The 21,909-nt window shown below is 46.1% G+C and overlaps 1 protein-coding gene across 2 annotated transcripts in view; it reads right to left on the reverse strand.

Annotated features, from left to right (window-relative positions):
* SUV39H2 (SUV39H2 histone lysine methyltransferase) overlaps positions 1–21,909 on the reverse strand; it is a 175,806-nt gene that overhangs the window by 140,880 nt on the left and 13,017 nt on the right. The window lies entirely within an intron of this gene.

A 21,909-nucleotide genomic window follows, 5' to 3' on the forward strand; every position in this document is an offset into this window, starting at 1 on the left:
AAACACTTTAAATACAGATTCCGTTACATTTCTGCACACCGGCTATTTACCTACTTAGAATGCTGATGCAGAGGGCTGGTTAGATCACAGTCATCAAGTGGTCAAAGAGCTTTGGGATACTGCCTCACTACAATGAAGGCACAGTGCACCAGCCATAACCAAATCAGTGCATCTCGAGAAACAGGATGGACATTTCAGTTTATTACTTGTAAAGCATAAGTAGCAAAGTTGCATAGAACCTACAAGTCAGTGGTTTGCTAAGCATTCTTTTTAAATAGGTTTATTCATACTTTAGCAAAGCCTGTACCCTGGCATTGCCAGCAGGCTGGGGAGAGGGGCTGCAGTGGGGGTTGGGGGAGGAAAGCAAAGGATTGCCTTTCATATACTTTGTCTTACCCATAGGGCTCCATTCTGCTCAGTTCCAGATTGCATAAAGAATCTATTTAAACCCTACAAGGAACCTGAGATCAGCTAAAAGACTCTTACTTTGTACTCACTGCGGGTGACTCTTGGGGCATAACTACTCCATGTTCAAGTGTCGACTTAGTCTTTAAATCTCCCCAAGGCCTATTTCCCCTAAACCTAAGAGATACCATCTCCCTCTACTCACAGACTCTGGTTCTTTGCTCTTCAACTTTCCACAAAATGTTTGTCCCTTGCACCCCAATTGGTCCTGCCTCCCACATCCTTTGCATCGCTTTTCCTGCTCCTCACCACTGGAATGTTAACCTTGCACCAATATCTAAGCAATTCAACCATTGGAACTATTTGAGACCAGATTTAAGCACTTCCTGCTAGTCTGGGAAGGGAAATCCTCTACCCCTGTTCACTGCCCACCGCCCAGCCCAACCTGCTTTCGAAAATGGGGCGAGATAATTCTTCCTAGAGAATCTCATCCTGTTGGCAAGGAGGGAGAGGAAGATGCAGAGAATAACTATGTCGAAGGCAGCCAAGCTGGCGAGTACTTGTATAGCATCTACTTTTTCCAAGATTTTGTCAATAAACGGGAGTTAAGTAACGGCCTGGAAGTTTTCCAGGTCATCTGGATCTTGGGTTGTTTTTTTCAAAAGAGCTTGTATAAGACCAGTCTTCAGGGTGTCCAGAAATGACCGTTCTGTGAGGGAGGCATAAATAAGGCTGCAGAGAGCGCTGGGCCCGTCAATTGTGTTGATTCCGTCATATTTATCCTGACCTGCTGGTACCTTGGGGTTTGGTACAATGTTGCACTACTTCAAAAAGGGCGTTGCTCCTGTTAGAGGCTGCCTCAGTGCTGGCGGAGTACGAAGCAGCTTTGGCCTTTGTAATCAGAATCCTACAGTTGGTGTGGAGAGATTTGAGGCTGACGAGGTCTCTGGCGTTAGGTTTCTTTATTTTTGTGCCACTGTTTCTGTAGGGCTCTGATTGAGCGTTTGTTGGAGGCGAGCTTGGGTGTGTACCAAGGGGCGATTGGTTTGGTCTTAAAGTGGTTGGTTTTTAGGGGGGCATGACTGTCTACCAGTTTCATGGCAGAGTTATTGAATAATTCTAGGAGGCCCAAGGCATTCCCTAGGTGGGCAAGTCACTCCTGTGACGTGGTCTGTAGATGAGGTGGAAGGTGATGGATTCCTTGTGCAATAAAGGCAACAGTGCATCAAGGGTGTTGCACAAGATGGGGTCAGCGATCTCTGCAGAGTGAGCAACTGCTGAGCAAGCATTCATGAACATTAGAGGGTGTTTGTGTGTGTGGACTTTGGGTGTTGGATGGTGCCATGGGCGATTTGGATGAGGTTCGCTACGGTAGCTTTCTGGGACTGCCCAAGGTGCTTGGGCATTCGTCCCCTATTGAGAGTGGGGATGGGCTATGGAGGGAGGAGACACATGGTGATGTACATTCAAGCACAATATCTGAGGAACTAGAGGTGCAGGGGAGGAGCTATGATCCCGGCACAGAACCACAACGCAATACTAGAAGACGTAAAGGTCCATGGATAGAACCCTCCTGACCCCTGCACGATATACAATGCTGAATAATCAGCCAAAACCTAATCTTGTTTATACAGTAAGTATTAACACCAATAGATGCACAACTTGAAAAAGAATGTTTTAAACAGAAAATAAAAAAAGTTTAATAACATCAATGTTTCCAGGATAATAAGCAGTCCGAAGAGTGCTGACACATTTCGGGGATTACACCCCTTCAAGAGCAGTTCGGACTGGAAAATACAAAGCCAACAAAAACCATATCAATCAAGTGTATCTCCTTAATTGGGTTCACATTCAATTATCTTAGAGCCAAAAAGAAAAACATGCTTGGTGTTACAAATGTGGAGCATTTACCATATTCGGAATAAGGCATCCACCACTAAGATCCAGCTGGATGTGTACGTGCAATAAAGTAAAGATCAGACAAAGAGTCATGATATAGTGACACTCAGTGTACGAGTGAGCACCCTGGTATTACTTGCCAAAATTATGCATGTGCTTGCGGTGCATGCAAAAATAGCCCAAAAGAAATTAAAAGGGCTTCAACTGAGCACCATAAACGTTGTAGGGTAAATATAATGAAAAAGAAAATATAACCAAGAACAGAATCCTAGAAGTAATGCAAAGGGTAGGAAAACAAAACACAAAGGGTAGGAAAACAAAACACAACATATGTCATTAGACACGCCAGCATGTCTAAACTCTGATTAGAAAAAGAAGTATCAAGGGGAATAAGCGTACACACCTGGGAAAATCCCCAATTGTCCACTTAGAGTTAAGGAGCCAATCCTGGCCAAAGAACCCCTGTTGTATTATAAATTAATGATGAACAACGTCCTCCAAAGCAAATAACATTCCTGCAAATGAAATGGTAAAATAAACGCCATGTTAGGCTCGAAGCGTCCCAACTCAAATGACCTAACTAGTTGTACCACTGTTCAATGCATCTAGTCGCTTCCAAGTTCCACAGGTCGAAATTAGTAAAAGATCACCCCATCCAAAGTAAAGGATTCCATAGGTATTGAAATAAGTAACTCCACAAATGCAGAGACGCGAAGCTCTTTACATTCAAATTGGGAGACTCAGTCACACCACTTCCGTGGTAAAATCAGGGTAGAATTCGGAGAAGAACGCAGAGACCAAATTAGAACGGTGATAGTAACCCAGCACATAAATAGTTTGTTATCACCCTAATGGGTAGATCAATGGAAAAACAATGTAATCTAAAGGCACTTATCTAATAGGTACAGCGGCTCAAAGTCTCAGAGTGCATAAGTGTCACACAAATTCGTGACTGACGCTACAGAGCCCACACATGGCTCCTTGATGTGCAATAGAGGTCTATATTGCCTCCTCCAAAGTGGGTTCATGGAGCTGCCAGAAGGCTTTCTATAAGTATGGGGCAGAGTATCCATGAATTGCTCTAAACACCAGCATATCCTTTATCTCCTTGTATTTATTTGCCTGACAGCCACTCGTTGAGTGGATCTCTTAGATATCTGACTTGGGGTTTCCCCTTGAAGTAGGCATAGATGTTGAAAGCTAAACCAATAGTGTTCTCTGTCTTGTCCTAGTCACTCACAGGTACCCTTCTTCAGATCTTCAATGGAGTTCTCCCATCAGGTTTAAGGCTTTCAATGCCTGTTGGGCTTTCCCGGTCAACAATGGGGAGATATATTTAGTCCAACAGTTATGATACGTTAGGTTATTTATAACACGCTTAATACCCAGAGGTTTCTAAGCACGGACCCGGGATTCAAACCTGTGTAGCTCCGTGTTGCCTTGCTTCCAAGGCGAGCACGTTGCCCCTAAGCTATCCTCCCGAGATTTGCAGTGCCATTATGCTAAGCCACTCTCTCAAAGTTAATAAAGAAGGACAGATGGATCTTTTCCAGTGCCCATCTTTTGTAGGATATTCAGGGGTACTGAAGGCTGCTCTTGTCTCTCCGCCATCACACCCTGTAAAGCTGCCAATGTTCCTGGAGTTGACGACTGATGTTTAGCTGGCTCCCATTTTTGTCTGGTGGGGGTCTTGGGAGGCTGGTTTGCCTACAACCATGGGAAGGGAGGATATTTATTCGTCTAAGCTTGTGGGGTCTCTCCACTGACTGGAGGTGCAGTATCCGGTAAGATCGGGTAGCCTGCTTCCAGTAGTTTGAGCTCTTCTCCACTAACTGGTCTTCTCCCGGGCCTCTTGTATCTATTCCAATATGCATTTGTTGGACCCCTCTGCCAAGAGGGTCTATTCCTCTTACAGTGTAACCTAGACTGGTTGGCTATCTGCCTCCATCTTCTCCATGTAGTCCTCCTCTTCCTAGAGGCCTAGAGGCAAGCTTAGGAACTCTAACTCGATTCCTAGCTCCCAGACTTCTCTGTCCCAAGGATCAGTACTGGCAGTTACCCAGGAACCGTCTGCTTCAGATATATTATTCATGTTTCCTTGGCGTAGGCTGAACTTTGTGTCGGAGTCTGTGGATCCCACTGCTGACACCACCAGTCATAGATGGCAGAGAAAAACTCAAACTCTTTGAGATGATTCAAGAGTCTTTATTGAATATATAGATTGGGCCTTTGAGCCGCCCCTCTCTCTTTCTCTACTGAATATTGACCCTTACTGTCTAAAAATTGGTTTGTGCATGAGATGATGATCCAAATGACATGGCTATAGAAAATTCCTCAGGGACTTCCTAACTTTTCCTACTCTATCGAGTGGTTAGTGTTCCAATGAGAATTGGGATGGACATTGCAATTACCCGGTTAGATTCAGGCCTTTTCTACTACACACATACACCTCTTTCTTTCTACTCTTACTGTATAGTTCCTCCACCTTACTCCTCCCACAAGTCTTTTACTCCTCCAATGTTCTCCTAGGTCTTGCCTCCACCATTTGATGTCACTCCTCCTCCCCACTACTTCCTCCTCTACCTACTACTCCCCCTCTTACTACTACTACCTCCTCCAAACCACAAATCCTTCCTCCAAATCACTTTCTCCTACAAACCACTATTCAAACACGCTCCTTTCACTCAATAACATTTGTTTCACTATCACTCTATACACTACCTTGTCTACACCTCACCAAAAGGCCACGCACACTCACACTGCACAACCACTTTCACTGCCTCTTCAATACCTCACCTGCTCCAGATGTCTCCACACCCGCTGTTCCTTCATTCCTACTGCTGGTCTGTTGGCCTTCTACCTCCTATGACCTCACCCTAATATCCAAAGCTTCCTGTTTCCTGTGGGGTCCTGATATAGCCCTCCCCCTTGTCTGGATTAGTTCTCATTCCCTGGTCAATCTGGCTGTCAGTTTCAACATTTGGGCCAGGAGGAGGAGGTGTGTGAGGCTAATTAAGCGTTAAAATACATGTATGGAGTATTGTCATGCGCCGCATTCCTTCCTGGCGTGTGTGGTCAAGGTTCCAGTTTGGCTAGGAAGCGCTTCACGTACACTGCAGCGTACACTTGCGCGGTCTAGTCTTTTCCCCCAGACTTACGCAGCTCTTCTTAGCCACGCCCTCTCTGCAGCATTTCGCGTTGCAACCTTCTCGGTCAGCCGCTCTTCGCGGCCGCTGTTGCGTAACGCTGTGTTTACTTTTCTTCTTGCTCTCGCCATCTCGGTTGGTGCTTTCCTCTTTGTTTTTTTCCTGATGCTACCTGCCTATCGCCAGCTTCCTGCCTTCCTTCTCCTCTTTCTGCCGTGTCCTCCTCCGGCTTCCCGGATGGGTTCTCTCTTTCCCCTCTTCCCTTGCTTGCCTCACTGTTCTCTTAGTGGCTTGCCTTCCCATTGCGCTGCTTTCTATTTTCGGCGCTTTACACCGCTCGCCCCCTTCACGAGGAGCCCAGTTTCCAGGGGGATTCCGGTGCCATCAGCAGAGGTTTTTTGTGCCGCTCACGGCTTTTTCCCCTCATTGTCCCTCCCGGGAACGGGGTCACAGTGGGGTGCCTTTATTTGGCCTCCACTGTGGCTTCCTCTCGTGTGCGACACGTACGCCCTACAAAGAGGGAGAAAGACTACAGATCACGGAGGTCCATCAGCCCAGAGGACACTGACCACTGTTGCACAGGTGAGGAGGGGGGAAGAAGAGAGTATCTTGGGCACTACGGATATTTTTCACACAGAGTCTGACAAGTATGGAACTACAGTGCCAAGCAGCTTGGGAAGGGAATTATAGTCCTTCTTTGCGCACGCTTCCCCTGCTGACTACAATCACTTCGTCTATTTACACGCTGGCTGCCCGTGCCCAGGTGCAGATTATTGAAGCTTTGAGGCACGGGCGGTCACGGCGGCATGCAGGAAGCTTTAACATGAATTCTCGGATGCCGGAAGGCTGCTGGCTACGTCCCCGGGCCGGGGAAGTGAATAGGGAGGCAACAGGCATTTCCAGCAGCCCGGGTTGCGGCGGAGAAAGGATGCCGACACTGCTGGCCATTTTCACTGCGTCATTTCTTCAAGTCCGGGTGGTCCTGCGGGGCGCCCGGACAACCAGATAAGTACACACATTTGCTATGAGGTGATTTTGCTGTCTGTCTAATTGTCCAAGAAGCCTGATAAGGGTTCAAGAAACTACTAGTGATACATGTGCAATTCATTAAAGGGGCCAAGGCTCATTGTGAGGGTTCAAGGACGTGGCAATTAAAGAGGCATTTAAGTTTTATGTTTTGAGTCTTGCTACGAACATTCAGTAGATGGCAGAGGCAGGCCTGAAACCTCCATATTTTATGATTTTGGAACTGCTTGAGAGAATACAAACCAGGGGTTCTGCTTAAGTTAACAGCTTTATGTTTAGCTGTGTGTTGCTTTGCTTACTGTATGGGCCATGTGTATGTTTTCTTCATATAGGGTGACACCCTTGTTTGTTACATGTGCTGTGCTCCATGTTAGTTTGCGCATTCATGTACATTACGCTGAACATTGCTACCAGTCTGAAAGATTACAATACCATGTGTTGGGTTACAGGCTTATGGTAAGAGTGAGGCGCTAGGCAGGTCTGGAGGCAGGAATTAAGGTTCATGTATATGTACGTGTTCTCCTAATGTCCCCCATACCTATCCACACATGTTTACCGTAACCTTTTCGGTTTCCCTAATCTCCTCCTCCCTAGCCACAACCTCTCTCTAACCCCTCTTCCCCCCAATGGCTGCCACGCGGTATCCTGTTATTTCTGACACCAGGTACCCGTGCCAACCACAGTGGGAGAGTCAAATCTATTCGGCTTCTGTGGTTCGGGGGAAGAGTGTCAATACTATTACCCTTTAGTATCCTGACACTGGCCCTGATTTTTCCACTGAGTAGGGTTTGTATACAGCAACCATTAGGGGACTAAGCCACTCTCACTTCTTCCACATCGGCTTTCTGGAAGCAACAACAATGGCGGCCTGGAAGGTTCAGTATTTCAGTTCATGGTTGGGGGCTTGTTTCTGTGTGTCCCAAAGGTACGTCCTTGGCAGAGGTCGAAGTGGGCGGGAGCGGTCGGGAGCGGTGCTCCTATACTTTTTTTCAGTTTCACCGTTCCTGTACTTTTATTTTTAAAAGAAACCGTTCTGGAACGGTTTCGTTTTAAAATAAAAGTGTAGGTAGAAGTTGAAGCTTGCACTTCAGTGCACTGCACTGAACATTCCCTTAAATAACAGGTATGCTTGTTTGGGGTTTTGGACTGTGTGTGGGAGGGGCTGCAGCAATGGGGTTTGTGGAGAGTGGGGCAGGCCGGCAAGGAACATAGCTCCACTACTTTTTTTCGTACACTTCGACCACTGGTCCTTGGGGAATTTGGGTTAATGTCCGCAGTGGACTAGGGGTTTGAGTGGTGTTGCAGGTTCCCTGCAGTGATGGGAGCCTCTGCACAGCTTCTCTACCTCGTGCATACTGGTGGTGCTGTGGCTTCTATTTCTCTCTGCACCTCCATCAGCAGCATATCGCAGACTCCAGAGGCACTGTAGGCTGATGATCTGGTCATAGTCTGCTAGAAGTGGGGCATGGGATCATGGCTCACAACTGGCTTCCCCGGGATATTGGTGCAAGAAACCAAAGAACACTCATAAGAAAAATGGTGTTGATGCATGGCTTTAGTTAAAGCTGGTCTGCACAATAGCATACTGGCACAAGGAAGTGGGACAGGAATAGGAGCCTTGTTAAGAGGCCTTGCCCTTAGATTTAGGGCTGAATCTGGATGTCTCCCTGTCTCCCACACCCGGCTGAAAGGGGCCCTCATACCCTTGTGACAAGGCCAGGTTTCTGGCTTTGTCACGCCCCCTTTGGCCAGCCCTTTAAAATCTGAATTTAGTACAACATGAAAGTGATCACTAGAAGGTTCTGAATTATTATTATGGTATTTATTGAGCACGGACCTAGCTCCCAGAAGCAACAGAGTGCTTTACAGAGCTATACAACAATACAGATACACAACGGAGCGGAGCGCTTTACAGAGGTAAACAACAGCACAGATGTATAACGGAGTGCTTTTCAGGGGTAATGAAAATTGAATGACATTTTTCCTGGGACATTGCTATGGGCAACCCTCCAGGGTCTGCCATGACATTACAGATGGGTAAAGACCACATGCAAATCAAACTTGGTATAACCCTAAAAGGGGCCGGCTAGCTCATAGCGCTAGGTGACATCCCTTCAGCATAGGACCACTAGCAATCCCAGACATGTTTTGCGTCATTGGACATCACCAGAAAGATGTAGCTTGGCGCTCCCAGGTCAGCAGGCTCACAACTCATATCTAGGCACACGCGTCCTCCTCGAGGTGACTTTAGCAGAAACAAAGAAAAATGAATGTCTGCAAGGCTTCAGATTTACCAATATAGCTGCATTCTGTGCAATACTGCTTCTCCAGGTGCTGTACAGTCATGCGTTAAGGGATAACCCTCACTGCTCGCCTGGCAACTTTTTATCCAACTTGCAAGTTCATATTGCGTCAATCAAGCCCCCCACTCCTCTGGTAGCTGCCAGACTAAATTTCATCTACTTCACAAATTTTTAGCTGCATTAGCATCCCGCCAGACTGCTCCTTCAGGGTCAATGAGATCAAGGGAGCATATCCCACACTACCCCAAGCACATCCTAAAAGACAGTGGCCGAAGTATTCCAATCCGTGACACCGCCCGGCGCACTTACATAATGACAGGCACACTTCAAAAATTGAATTTTTATGTGTGCCATTTTCCAAAATTAAAACAAATGGTGGAGAAATCCCTACTGTCTGTTTATAGAGTTCTTGCACAGAGCCCTTATGGAAACTTCAGACTGAATGCCGAGTACATTTGAGAGTTCAGATAAATTAAGGAGAACAAATGTGAACTGTTGAGCGTGGTTTCAGAGAATGTGGGTATGACCTGTTAAATGCTTTGATGTTGAGTATCATACTCTGTTCCTCTAACACTTCCTGTGATAATACATCACACTATATATGCTGAGTCCCTTTGTTATGACGTGTGCACTACTGAAAATGAAAGGGCAATGTAGCAGATATAGGACAACCAATCTGGAAACAAAACTGTGTTTAATTATCATAACAAAAGACATGCCCAAAAGATCCAATTGGAGAGGCAAGAGGGCAACGTAGATGTCAAAAGGAACTCCACTAACTAGGCACTGCAGATCGGACATGCGTGGTGGCAGAAAGACACATGTTGTATTTCTGCAAAGGAGAGACCCAGCACAGCACCCTACTACCTGATCGGTCACAGATGTGCAATAAGGGCTGTGTGGCTATGGGACCATCGCTAGAGAAAAATGTCCTGTTGTACCCATCTATAAAAAGGTGGCTGGGTCTGCAGCCTAAAGAAAAGGGAAATAACCAGAGAAGCACATCGAGCTGGTGGAAGATGAAGACAACATGAGACGCTGTTGTTTCAGAGTTGCCAAATCCATGCCAGGAGGGGAACAGATTCCTGATTAAGCTTCACAGAGGAGTTAAATATTCGAGAGGATGGAAGCAAAACGACCGAAGTGTAGGAACTTGCAAATGCTACAACAGCAGAAGGAACAAAAGATGCTTAGATGCAAGAACAACAAGTGGTCAGAGACAGAAAGTTTGGACATGGAGCCAGTGCCAGAAAGGGAAGAAGCAGTGAGAGTGAACCGGATTGCAAGCAGTGCTGAAAGACTGAAGCCAAGTGGCGATAAGTGGGGCACCTGGCAGTGTATTACTCTGCTCCCTGATTCGAGTGTTTGGCTGTGAATTGAAGGATTGCAATTGGAACTACGCCCAGTGATACTGAAATAAAGGATCCTTTCACTTTAAAATTGCCTGGGATGCTGTGTGAGCGGAAGTGTTCCACCCCCTTTTTGAACAGCTAAAACCACTTCAACTACACAAAGCGGCGCAAAGTGGAGATAGGTGGGACAGTTGGCAGTAAACTGGGAGCAGCAGTGGCAACGGCTAGCAAAGATCCGTATCACTGTGCATATAACATTGCGACGATCGACGAAAGTAGTGGGTGATTACTACGTACCGAAATAACTAAGTACTATGCGAGGCTGAGAGAGACGAGTAGAGTTGCCTCACTCTGCGGTTCTAAAGATTTCTCCAACACAATTATCGTCTGCATTGTGGCACGTCAAGGCAGCAAGCCTCCGGATCTGGAATTGAGTGACTTTAGTAAACCCGAGCACCCACTATCTCCAATGACTTGTGAAATATCTTCCTTGAACTTGAAAACTCCTCCTCTCCTATTAAAATAGAGGACCACAGTTGGGATTTTGCAGTGGGATTTCCCTTTGTAATCACAGTGAATTGAACCTATGATAAATGCAAACTACTGCGGGACAGACATTGGGAATGCAAACACGACAGCTGGCCAAAGCTGGTGGATCCTCTGGGGAGATCCATTGTGAAATGATGGATGTGGAATTGTCTGGTGACTCCAGGGGTCTGCCAGGTAACCTGGGTAGTGTGACAAGAGGGCCAGTAGGGTCGAGGTCCAAACTCCACCAGATTGGCCTGGAAAGTGACCTCCATGGAAAACCTTTTACAAAAGCCAGATCAATCAATCTCTGATAGATTAAACCCCCCGCCAGAGGTGTATATCGACTCCATCCCATCGATCTTGGGAACAAAAAATGTACCTAACTCCAACAGGGTACTGAGAGAAAAGTACGAGTTGGAGGAGTCAAGTGTTGAGGATGGTGAATGGGAAGGAGGTGTTGGCCCTACTGAGATAGTGGTTCCATTACTGAACCGGCAAGTGATAAGGTGGTGGTCAACAAGGTCCAGTTGTATAGGCCAGTTTCCATCCCAGTGCTGGCTACCCCTAGACAGCAGGTTGAAGAGCATGAAAGAGTGATTAGGGAGAGCGAGGGGGAGAAGCCAGGCCATTAAAATGTGCGTAAGAACTCGGAAATTGCTCCTAAATTGCCAGAGATCTTTCAGAATTAATTGAAAAAACCTCCACCCAAAAGAGAAGAAGTTTAGCCTCAATTCAGAACAGGCTCTCCGAAATTGAGGCTAAAATGTCAGAGGAATTGATCTCAAATCCTCCCCTGCATTTGGAGATAAGTGAGCCCCGGAGTGGGTTTCACAAGGAAATTGAGGAAGGTGATCAGTGGGAAAACAACAACTTGGTCTTTCCTACAATTCCTCCAGCGAAACTGGGTCAGGAGTATTCTGCTAAAATATTACCCAGCAACCCGGTGGACAATGACTCGATAAACTCCTCTGATTCAAGCCAGATGAGTCAGATTGGGGTAACGATAGTGGGGTAGGTTTACCTCCCCCAACAAACATGGATGCATCTGAGCTGCAAAGAACCATCTTGGCTTCCCTTTCAATGTCCCTGACTATTTACAAAACTATGAAGCCATTAATGACACCATGAGAGACCAAGGAACTTTGATCGCGATGCTCCAAGCCAAACTTGGGGCATTGGAGAGCTTTGCAACCAAAGTAGAATCCTGCCTAGATAAAGAGGCAGAAACATCTGCTCAATGGCAGAATTGCTTGTGCGATCTATTACGAAGAGAATCTTCAGATAAGTCCATTATAATAGAGGCCCTTCTCGAAGATTGTAGATGGATGAGGAGTATGTGGAAATCTGAACAAAGAAGATAGTCGTCCCCCCCAGCGAAGGGGCCCCTGCTTAACAACTCAAGGTCTGGAGCCAGATCAGACAAAGGCTGATATGTTTTGGATATTTCTCTGTGAAAGATAGTGAGCTAAATAATCTGGGTAAGGCTCTTGTAACCAAGACTAATGTCTGGCAGAGAGACTCCCAGGACCCCCTTGTTAATTTGCATAATTTACGTAGCTTTGGGTCTCACCCTAAGTTACTAGGGGAATCCAGACGTGGACCCTTGCTCACTATTCTTAGGGAGGCACAGCTCCACACTACTGATGAGGTCCAACCAGACCGAAACACGTGTCTGGGGTTGCTGTTGGTACTCTTGTCCAGGGGAGAATTGCCTAGCATTTCGGTGCTGGACTGCCCCAGGGCAGGACAAAGACTGATAGGTTTTGGATATTTCTCCTCTGTGAAAGATAGTGAGCTTAAGAATCTGGGTAAGGCTCTTGTAACCAGGTCTAATGTCTGGCAGAGAGACTCCCAGGACCCCCTTGTTAATCTGGAGCCAGATCTTCACCAGTGGGTCCAGCACCTGCTAACCACAAAAAGAAAAAATAATTAAATATCTTCTCTATCTTTACAGACAAGGATGCTGTGGGGCAGAAGGGGGAAATGCGAAACAACTGATAAAGCAAAACAAGAAAACTAAAACCAACAGGCTCCGAAGAAGAATAGATCTAACGGATTAAGGGCTTTTCTTCATAAGCCAAGAACCCCACCCCCACTGCCAATAAATCAATCTCCTAGGAGAGCCAGAAAGCAGTGGTCATTGCCTGTGGAGGGGCCTCCTAAAAAGTTAAGTATGTTTCCGGAGGTAAAGAGCCAATCTAGAGGATACTCCTGGGAATTTGGGGACGATACTTGTCTCAGTGATTTAGTTGAAATCATTGAGCAAGACAGAGAGGACGTGAATTGGAACAATCTAACTCGGAAGGAGTCAAAATTGAGAGATTGGTTGCCAAGGTTACGACTGTACAAGGAATAAGGGTGAGAATAGAGCAGCCCCTCTGGGAGGAAATCTTTCTTACCGTGGACAAGAAGCAAATGAAGCTGAATCAAATCAAAACTACTGTACAGCCGAGAAGTCGTTTCACATTGAAAAGACCCCCCTGTTAAGACAGATATACAGAAAAGGGGAGTCTTGAAAATTCACTTGGAACGCATAGTGAATGGTCGTAATGCTCCCATTCTAAACAGGAGTAATGTCATGAAATTGCTCCAACATATTCCAGGTCTGCGATTTATCTCATCTGATGACATTAGGGTTGTGAAATTTGTCTCAGAACAAGCAACTGATTGGGGGGTCCTTCACTAGTCTCGTCGGAGATAATGACGCAATTCTGGAACAGAGTGAGAAATGCAGCCCCTCAGCTATGATCTGAGATACTACCAAGGGTTTGAACTCCTTTCAAGTTCTACTGTAAAACGGAACAACCAAAAGGGAGCACCAAGGAGAAAAGTCTCCTGATAAAGATGCCTCACAAATAAGTTGCGAGAGGCTCTGGTCTACTAGACGTTGCGAAACGCCCCGGTCTTCAAATAAGATGCTCTTCTTCCAACTGCGGACTCGGGGGGGAAAACATAAGTAAATAAACCAAGGCCGCCAATGGTCATTGAAGCGAAACGTGTCAATACCTGCCCCCTGACAAGAAAAACTCCCCCAAGGAAGACGCTGCCTTTGAAAAATATTGACCAGAGAAAAGTTAGATTTACAGTGAATAACTATCAGAAAGATGGAAAAACAGGTCAGGAGGACAGGTGTGAGAATTGGGAATGATTAGCAGAAGCTCTAGCCCCTAGGAGCAAGAAATAGATTGACTATAAAGAGGACGCCCAAGTGACCTGGTTTTGCTCTTGGAACACAAGGAGCTTTCAACATCTGTTCACGGACGATATGAAGGCCCTAAGTAAGTTTGATATCATTTGCCTCCTGTGAAGGCGATAACATTTTCTTGATCACTGCTGGCAAAGGGATCATAAAGAGACCCTTTTCGGGTTTGTTAACTCTGTTAAAAGTGGATTCGGAATTTGCAGTGACCGCCCATATAACTCCAAACCCTTACATGCAAGTGCTAAAGTTAGCCAGGCAAGTACGAGGGAAACAAGTAAAAATGCTTCTAATAAATGCATACTAGCGAGTTAATTCAGAGAAAGAAATTAACTTTGTTCAATCAGTGTGCAATGTGATAGGCCAGGTCGTGGCGGACCGGGGGGAACCCCTGGTGATTATTTGTGGTGATCTTAACCTACATTTGTTGGACCAAGAAGGTCTCCCAAAAAAGGAGACAAAACTAGAAGGAAGGGTCCTGATGTGGCTTCAGGAAATAAGTTTGAGAGATTTTAATATGTTGAATGGACAGACTGTGGGAGATACCGCAGGGAGATGTACATGGGGAAGATGCCCTAGAAGATTCTGCTTGGACTACTGTTTTGTGACAAATAACTTGAAGGATAGAGTCAGGAGATTCGAAGTAAAGGAGCAAGTTGCGAGTGATCATGATTTGGTCACGTGGGCACTGGAAACTAGGGGGAAACTGGAAGCTAGGGATGTAATGGAATCAGTGGAACTATCCTGGGCGAGAAACAGGTTAAGGGTGGGAAAGAGGGATATTCTGATGATCAGTGGGCAATTTAAGAAGGCTGTGGAGGTTGATAATGTACGGGTGGACTACAACTGGATCCTTAAAAAATGTCTAAACCAGGGAAGAAGTGTATAAAGGAAGGTCCAGCTGCCATGCATGCTTATGACTCGTTGGTCAATAGGGCCATAAAGGAACTTTGTGCAGCCCTGAGGGACATTCAAGTTAAAACCAGCCAGATTGGGTGGAGTTGACTCGGTTATGGAAACTGTCATGATGCCTACCCCCGGGGACCCAGACCACGTCCAGCAACCCCGGAAGCAGGCATCAAGTTATCCTAAGCAAGCCCAACAAACCCTGCTAGGGGCTATCTGGGTCCAGTCCTGGCGCCTATGGCGCCAGGCTCAAATGGAGAGCCAATCCTGGCACCATAGGCGCCAGGCTCATAGATTAAAACTCACCTGATGCAGACCATGCAGCAAACTTACCTGATTCAGACCATGCTGCAAGAGCTCCAAGCCAAAAGAGGCTTGGAAGGGACTACTTTGCTTAGGGACTATTTTTTACTCGGGCGGGGCTGGGGAGGAATACTTACCTGGGACTACTTTGGAGGCTATTTAAACCACGACCGAAGAGCAGCACACGCTTCGCGTTATTCTGCATCCAGCAGCGTAACGCTCATCGTGCCTGCAAGTCTGCATCCAGCCTTCTGCCACGCCCGCCTCGAGTTTGGAGCTCCTAGACAAAGGGAGAAAGAAGGAGAAAAGGTTAGAACAAGAGCAATACCTTCAATCCTTACCTGAATTCCCGATCCATCGCGCCTTCGAGCTGGAAGAAAGAAGTTATTTTATGCGCGTTGCCTCGCCTGCTGCAGCGCCGCGCTGAACTCACCGGCCTTCGCAGCATCTTCACATTCCACTGCATCCTCCTGTATGTTCCCGCCGCACTCCGGCACCCAAGGAGAAGACAAGAACAGCAAGGTGAGCCAAGGGAATACACAGAGGAATATTAGTTACCCTCCCATAGACTTACCTGATTTTACCACTGGGGGTACCATTCCAATTCACGGGTCGGCGCAGCTTCCACTGCATCTTCGCCGAACCCCGGCTCCTAAGGGGAAACAAAAGGACAGCAAGGTGAAACAAACGGACTAACAAGGGGAACCCTCCTCACCACAATAGACTTACCTGATTTTACCGCCAGAGGTATTATTCCCCAAGACTTCATACTTTCTCTCAGCGCCTGAATAAGGGAGAAAGCAACAGGTTACATATTGACATTATTTTATCGAACTGTGTTGGAAAATACAAATCCTTACCAGAATACTAGCAGTTGCCACGAGGAACTCTTCATTAGGATCAAGCTGCAACCTGCAAGGAATCGGACAAGAGTGAAAGTCAGGCATTTGAACTCTTACGAACTTTATACTTACGGCGTCTTGCCGGGAATCTCGGAGTCAATATTGTTCTGGAACTCACCAATTCCTTCGAGCCAGTGAAGCAACTGGTTATCAACGCGCCCCTGCGCTCAATGCAGGATGGAGAGCTCATCTTTTCAAACCATCAGTTGAGACTAGAAGAGGGGACATCAAAGGTGATCGGTGGGGAGAACAGCGGGGGTGGGTTGATTTATGCTCAACTCCACGGGTGGTTAATTACCTTTCTCCATTTGCAGAAGAATATTCCTACGGGCCAAGCAAACGAAGCTAGGTGGGCCAGTCCAGTCTGTCATCTCGGCCTTACGCGTCACATTGGTGGAGACCGCAGCTGTCCAGTTCCGATCGACGCCTCTGTGGGAGCCAGGTGAGCGTAACAGAAACAGAAGTTCAGGAACTGGCTCATCTCCACCAAAGGACAGAGATTGCAATCCAAGGCAGAGCAGATGCTGAAGGTGGTGTGTCAGAAGACTACTAGAGACCTCTGGGAATTATTGAATAATGGGGGGTCTTTTAGAGCTGATCTCATGTTGGGCCAAGTTAGTGAGACAAGCTGGTTGGCCCATTATACAGGGCTTTTTTCTGACCCGGGGGGTGTACTTCTAACAGAGACACCTAACACTCACTCCAGGTGGGAAGTGGCTATAGAAAGGGAGTATTTGGTAGCAAGGATCAAAGGGCTCAGCTCTTCAAGAGTTGCAGGACCGGACGGGATCTCCAATCATCTCCTCAAAGAAAACCCAGAGGAGTGGAGATTGCTCCTGATACATATCTTTGAGAAGGTTCTCCGTACAAGGTAGGTACCGGGCACATGGTGTGAGGTGATAGTTGTCCTCATTAACAAGAAGGGCGATAGAGCAGACCCGAGTTACTATCGTCCGATCTCCCTTCTCGATTCCATGGGGAAGCTTTTCGCCTCAATCCTACTGCTGGACCTGACAGACTGGGCGACTAAGTCAGGAAGCATGGGCCCCCATCAAACGGGGTTAGTAAAAAGGGGTGGGAATATCTCTAAATCTCTTTGCAATTGGGAACCTAAAACTGGGAGTAATAGAGTCTGGGGCCTGCATCCACATGGCCTTTTTGGATTTGGAGGAGGCCTTTTTGGTTTACATCACAGATTTAAGTGCTTCCTTCAAATCCTAGAAGCCAACGACATTAAAATGAACGTCTGCAAATCAAATATTCTAAGTATGACGTCCGCCCATAGGAGTCAACAAAGAGATCACATTTGGTGGATAAGTGGGGAGAAGATCGAAGTGGTGGATACCATGGTTTATTTGGGGGTGGTCATTAATAAGAACAGTGATGACAGTACCCATTACCACTCCCTTCGATCTAAGACCAAAGGATTAGCAGCCCAGGGCTCGAGAATTCTTCCCAAGTATGGTTCATTTACCCTCATACCTGTTCTGGCCTTCTATCGCCAGAAGGTGGTGCCCATCTCAACCTACGGGTCGGAGGGAATGTTGCGTAAGCCCTGGAAAAACTGGGCGTTAGTTGAGGGACTGTTCCGGCGGAAGTGCTTAAGGTTGCCCAACGCACTGCCAATGCCGGTTAGAAGACAAGAACTTAGACTCCAATCTTTGGAGGGAATTGCATTATGGAAAACAATAGTCTTATACCGGAAATGTAGAATAGCGGAAGGCGGCACCCCCTTTGAAATCTTTGACCCGATGGAAAATTCCACAGACATGCCTCTGAGGAAATGGCAGGGAAAGAATGAGGGAAGGTAGAACAAGAATTGGATGAGAAAGATCTCCTTACCAACACTATAAAGATTAAAAAAAGCTACAAGATTAAGACTGGATCGAAGCGGTCCGTCTAAGGAATCTAGAGCCCCAGAGGCCCTGGGTGGAAAGGGAAAAAAAAAAAAGGGCCAGAATCAGCTTCCCCAGTATATGCTGAAATTCCCTTCCGCATACTATAGAGACCTGCTGTTGAGGCTGAGATTAAATATTCTTGATACAAGAGAGGTGGAGTTAGAAAGAAAATTAATCTCACAGGAGGAGTCACGTTGCTGATACTGCGGTTCAGCAGGAATAGTGGAATCACTTAATTACTGGATAACCTCCTGTGTAGCCCCGACGTGTATGCAATCTAAATACTTTACAAAAACCAAGAGACTGCGAGTTCCAAGAGTGGGTGGCAGATTTCCCGCAGACTAAATGGGCAATACAGGACATAGCGGTGGCCGGGGGCCCGCTCTCGAACCTCTTGTGGTCCCACAAGAAGTACAGACACCCAAACACACGAATAAGTGAAATACTGAGCGCCCCCTCAACGCATGGGACTCAGCAGTAAGGAGAGGAAGCCTGACGACACACCCCTCTCCGTTCACGCCGCTATTTCACAATCCCGATTTCCCACCGGGTATGGATCCGAAGGCCTTTTCATCATGGAAGCAAGCGGGCTGCACTAGAATTGGAGAGAAATTATATTGTGCCTCCTATCTCAATAAATATATGTATATTGGCCTACGCCAAGCTGCTCACAAGTCGCTTGCGAAGGAATCCGTGTTGTAAGTTCCTGACCTTAGAATCAATGTAAGCCGCCATTTTAGTTCAATCCGCCATTTTAGGTTCGCTTTGTAAAAGTCACCCTGCGAGTTAAAATGGTGGACGATGTCATTCCAAAATACAACATGGCCGTCTTGACCTCTGTACGTACCTAATATGTAACTTGCCTGCAGGCCACTTGTTGAGGTTGTTAACTGAGACCTTGGGTAGGCGGTAAGGGTTTACCGGTACCGGTAAGGGCACCGGTACCGGTAAACCCTTACCGCCTTACTACGAGGTCCCTTTGCGGGACCCGACCTGAACGGCTGGTGTAGATCAGCCGTTAAAGTTGGGACCCACAAAGGGACCTTGGTGCTAATTACGGTACCGCAATTTGCCGTACCGTAATTAGCCCCTTCCCCATTCCCATTCCCATTGAGCCCTATGGGGCAAAAATGGGAATGGGGAAGGGCCATGGAGAAAGGGGGAATTACCGCCCCGCCAACCTTGGAAAAGGGTGGTAATTCCCCTTTTCTCCATGGTGGTACCAGTATGGTACCGGTGGCAACCATGGTGCTAATATCACCATGGTTTACCGCCTACCGTGTAATGAGACCCCTTGTCCTTCGTTGACCTGTGTGTAAAGGATTACTCGTGCAATGAAACTAATCCACGAGTATACGATAAGAACAATGTATTCAAATACTGAACATAGAACACTTGTTTAACTACATTGTATTAATGTTTAAGAAGACCAGCATGAAAAATCCCCAAATACACAGTTGCCGTATAGTTGATATATGTATTAAAAGCAAACAAGTTAAATGCGTATGTGAGAGACTTGGCATGAACCCTAGATCGGTGATGTATTAGTGGAATATTAACCCGAAGTGGGGCTGGACATCGTGCTCACAAAAAGTATAAAAAGCCAATGCATTCTAATGTACAGCGTCTCTCACTGAACACATTGAACCACGCTGGAGTTCGTTGTGTTGCACTGAGGGCCGATAGCTATCTGATTTTTGCTCTGTTGTTAGTAACTGGATTCAGTATAAAATAAAGTACTTTGTATGTTCCTTTGTAACCCGTATTCGGTGAGTTTCCTTTTGGGGTACTCAGCCTCGATATTTTGATTTTGTTTTCACAGGCTAATCAGGTCGTTTGAGGAATGTGTACAAGAATTGGGAGTAGCAAGGACAGAGAAATACCGTTATGTTCAATTGTACCACTGGCTGTCATCCCGACCCAATGAAGAAGCAGCAATGAGAGACCTTACGCAATTTGAGACTTACCTGATAACTGATCCGGGCATGCAGAGACTGATCTCAAATCTCTACACTCACCTGAACTTGCAGGGGGAAAAGATATGCTGGCTCTACATGAATACGTGGGTGGGGACACTGGGGATGGAAATTCTGCGCTCTCACTGGGAGAGAACATGGCGAAATCTCACCACCTTGACAAGCTCCATCCAACTGAAGGAAATGTGGCAAAAAGTTCTGCTCCAATGGCACATTACCCCAAAGAGACTGAGGGACATGTATCCGACAATGGATGGACTGTGCTGGCGGGGTTGCCATCAAGAAGGAGACTGGAAACATATCTGGAAAACATGCCCGATTATCATCCCCATCTGGAACGAGGTTAAGGAGCAAGTGGGGAAAATGGTTCAAGGGGCAGAAGACCTGGGGGACAGCATATGGCTAGCCGGTATATGGGACCCCACACAGAAAACATACCCTAAGTGCCAACAGAAGGTGATTATGGACCTGGTGGTGGCGGCATGGCTGGTCATAGCTCAAGATTGGAAGCAGCAGAAGCCACCGACTCAGCTCCAGTGGGTAACATGTAAACTGCTGGGCGCCACCGAGAACTTCCGTATGAACTCGGGTCCAATTCTGCAATATCTCCAGAGTGCCTATATGCTCCAATGGTGCCCTCATAACATTCGTATTCTTAATATGTTTTGAAGCCAAACTTTAGTGTCCTTGTTATATGAATGGTTGTAAAGTTATGTCGTCTCGAGCCTCAGGGAAAGAGGGGCGGCTGGGGGGTGGGCATATGAGAGGGATGTTAGTAAAGTTGAATTTTGTAAAAAAAAAATCAATAAAAAGATATTAAAAAAAAAACAAGAGAATAGCCACATAGAATTAGATCAACAATGGTGGGAGTGGATGTTGGTGGGGGAAGAGTGCAAGCCTCTGTTTGGAAGTGCGGCAATTCATAGAAGCTGTATTAAAGCTCTCAAAAGAACTAGTGGGTGGACAAACATTGCCCCAATAAGTAGGTGAGGGCTGGTTCCCTTTAGGTGGGGGGGGGGGAGCCTGCTGGTTAACCAATAAGAGTCCTTAGGACAAACCGGGAGTTCTAGTTCGGTACATTTTTAAGTAAAATTGGAAGTTTAGTTTAAAGTTTTTAGATTGTATTACTGTGTTGGTTTTAAAGTGAAGATGGGATGAGCGATGGAATGTGGAAACAACCATTTTCTTTTATGATTTGAAGTTAGTTCGTTGATTGGATTAGATTAATATAAATGGTTAAAATAGCTTATTTTGTACAAATGTTGTGTGTTAATAAGTGGAACCAATAAACATTTATAAAAAAAAAGAACAAAGACTGAAGCAGAGTCTGGAGGAACAGTATGCTGGGAATTAGGATACCAGCACACTGCATAGATGTGTGAAGAACTGTGAGATATTTAAAAAAGCGATTGTGAACTTTGTGTTCAAAGTTGTACTCCCCAACATGGTACAGGAGGTGCCGAGGGAAAGAAAGCAAAGAAGTGTGAAACTTACTGGATGTCGTTCTTACATAAGGTTCATCTGGCAATACTGCTAGGTCTCTAGGGAAACAAAGTGAACTAATATATTCAGGAAGTTGAAGCTCTATTACTCTAAAATGAGAGGCGATGTGAGAAAGAAAACAAACTTGTGAGTATTACTTGTAGCAAGTATTGGTTCTTAAACTTCACAAAGCAAAGGCTGTGGTTATGGAAAGCCTTCAGAGAACCAAAGTGAACTATTTTCTGCTTGAAATTTGCCAACATGGCACCAGAGGCACTGAGAAAGAGATATTGAATAAAATGAACTATTACGTACAAGAAAAGGAAAGGCTACCATGCCCATGGGCGACCGAGTATTTCGAACACACATTTAGAGAAGAAAATTCCTACTGATCACAAGCAAGTTAGCCAAAATGCCAACAAAACTACAGGAGTACACTTATAAAGATGTGCCAGTCTGGAAGAATGGCCAGGTGGATTACATTAATCACAGAGACTTTCCTCAAGAATAAGTGCACACTTGCCAATTTGACTGATATCTGTGAATTTGGTTGTCAGACCAGAGGCCTGGAAAACCTAAGA

The sequence above is a fragment of the Ambystoma mexicanum genome, chromosome 12, assembly GCF_040938575.1.
Source record: "Ambystoma mexicanum isolate Mex_15411 chromosome 12, UKY_AmexF1_1, whole genome shotgun sequence".
In the NCBI taxonomy this organism is placed as follows: Eukaryota; Metazoa; Chordata; class Amphibia; order Caudata; family Ambystomatidae; genus Ambystoma; species Ambystoma mexicanum.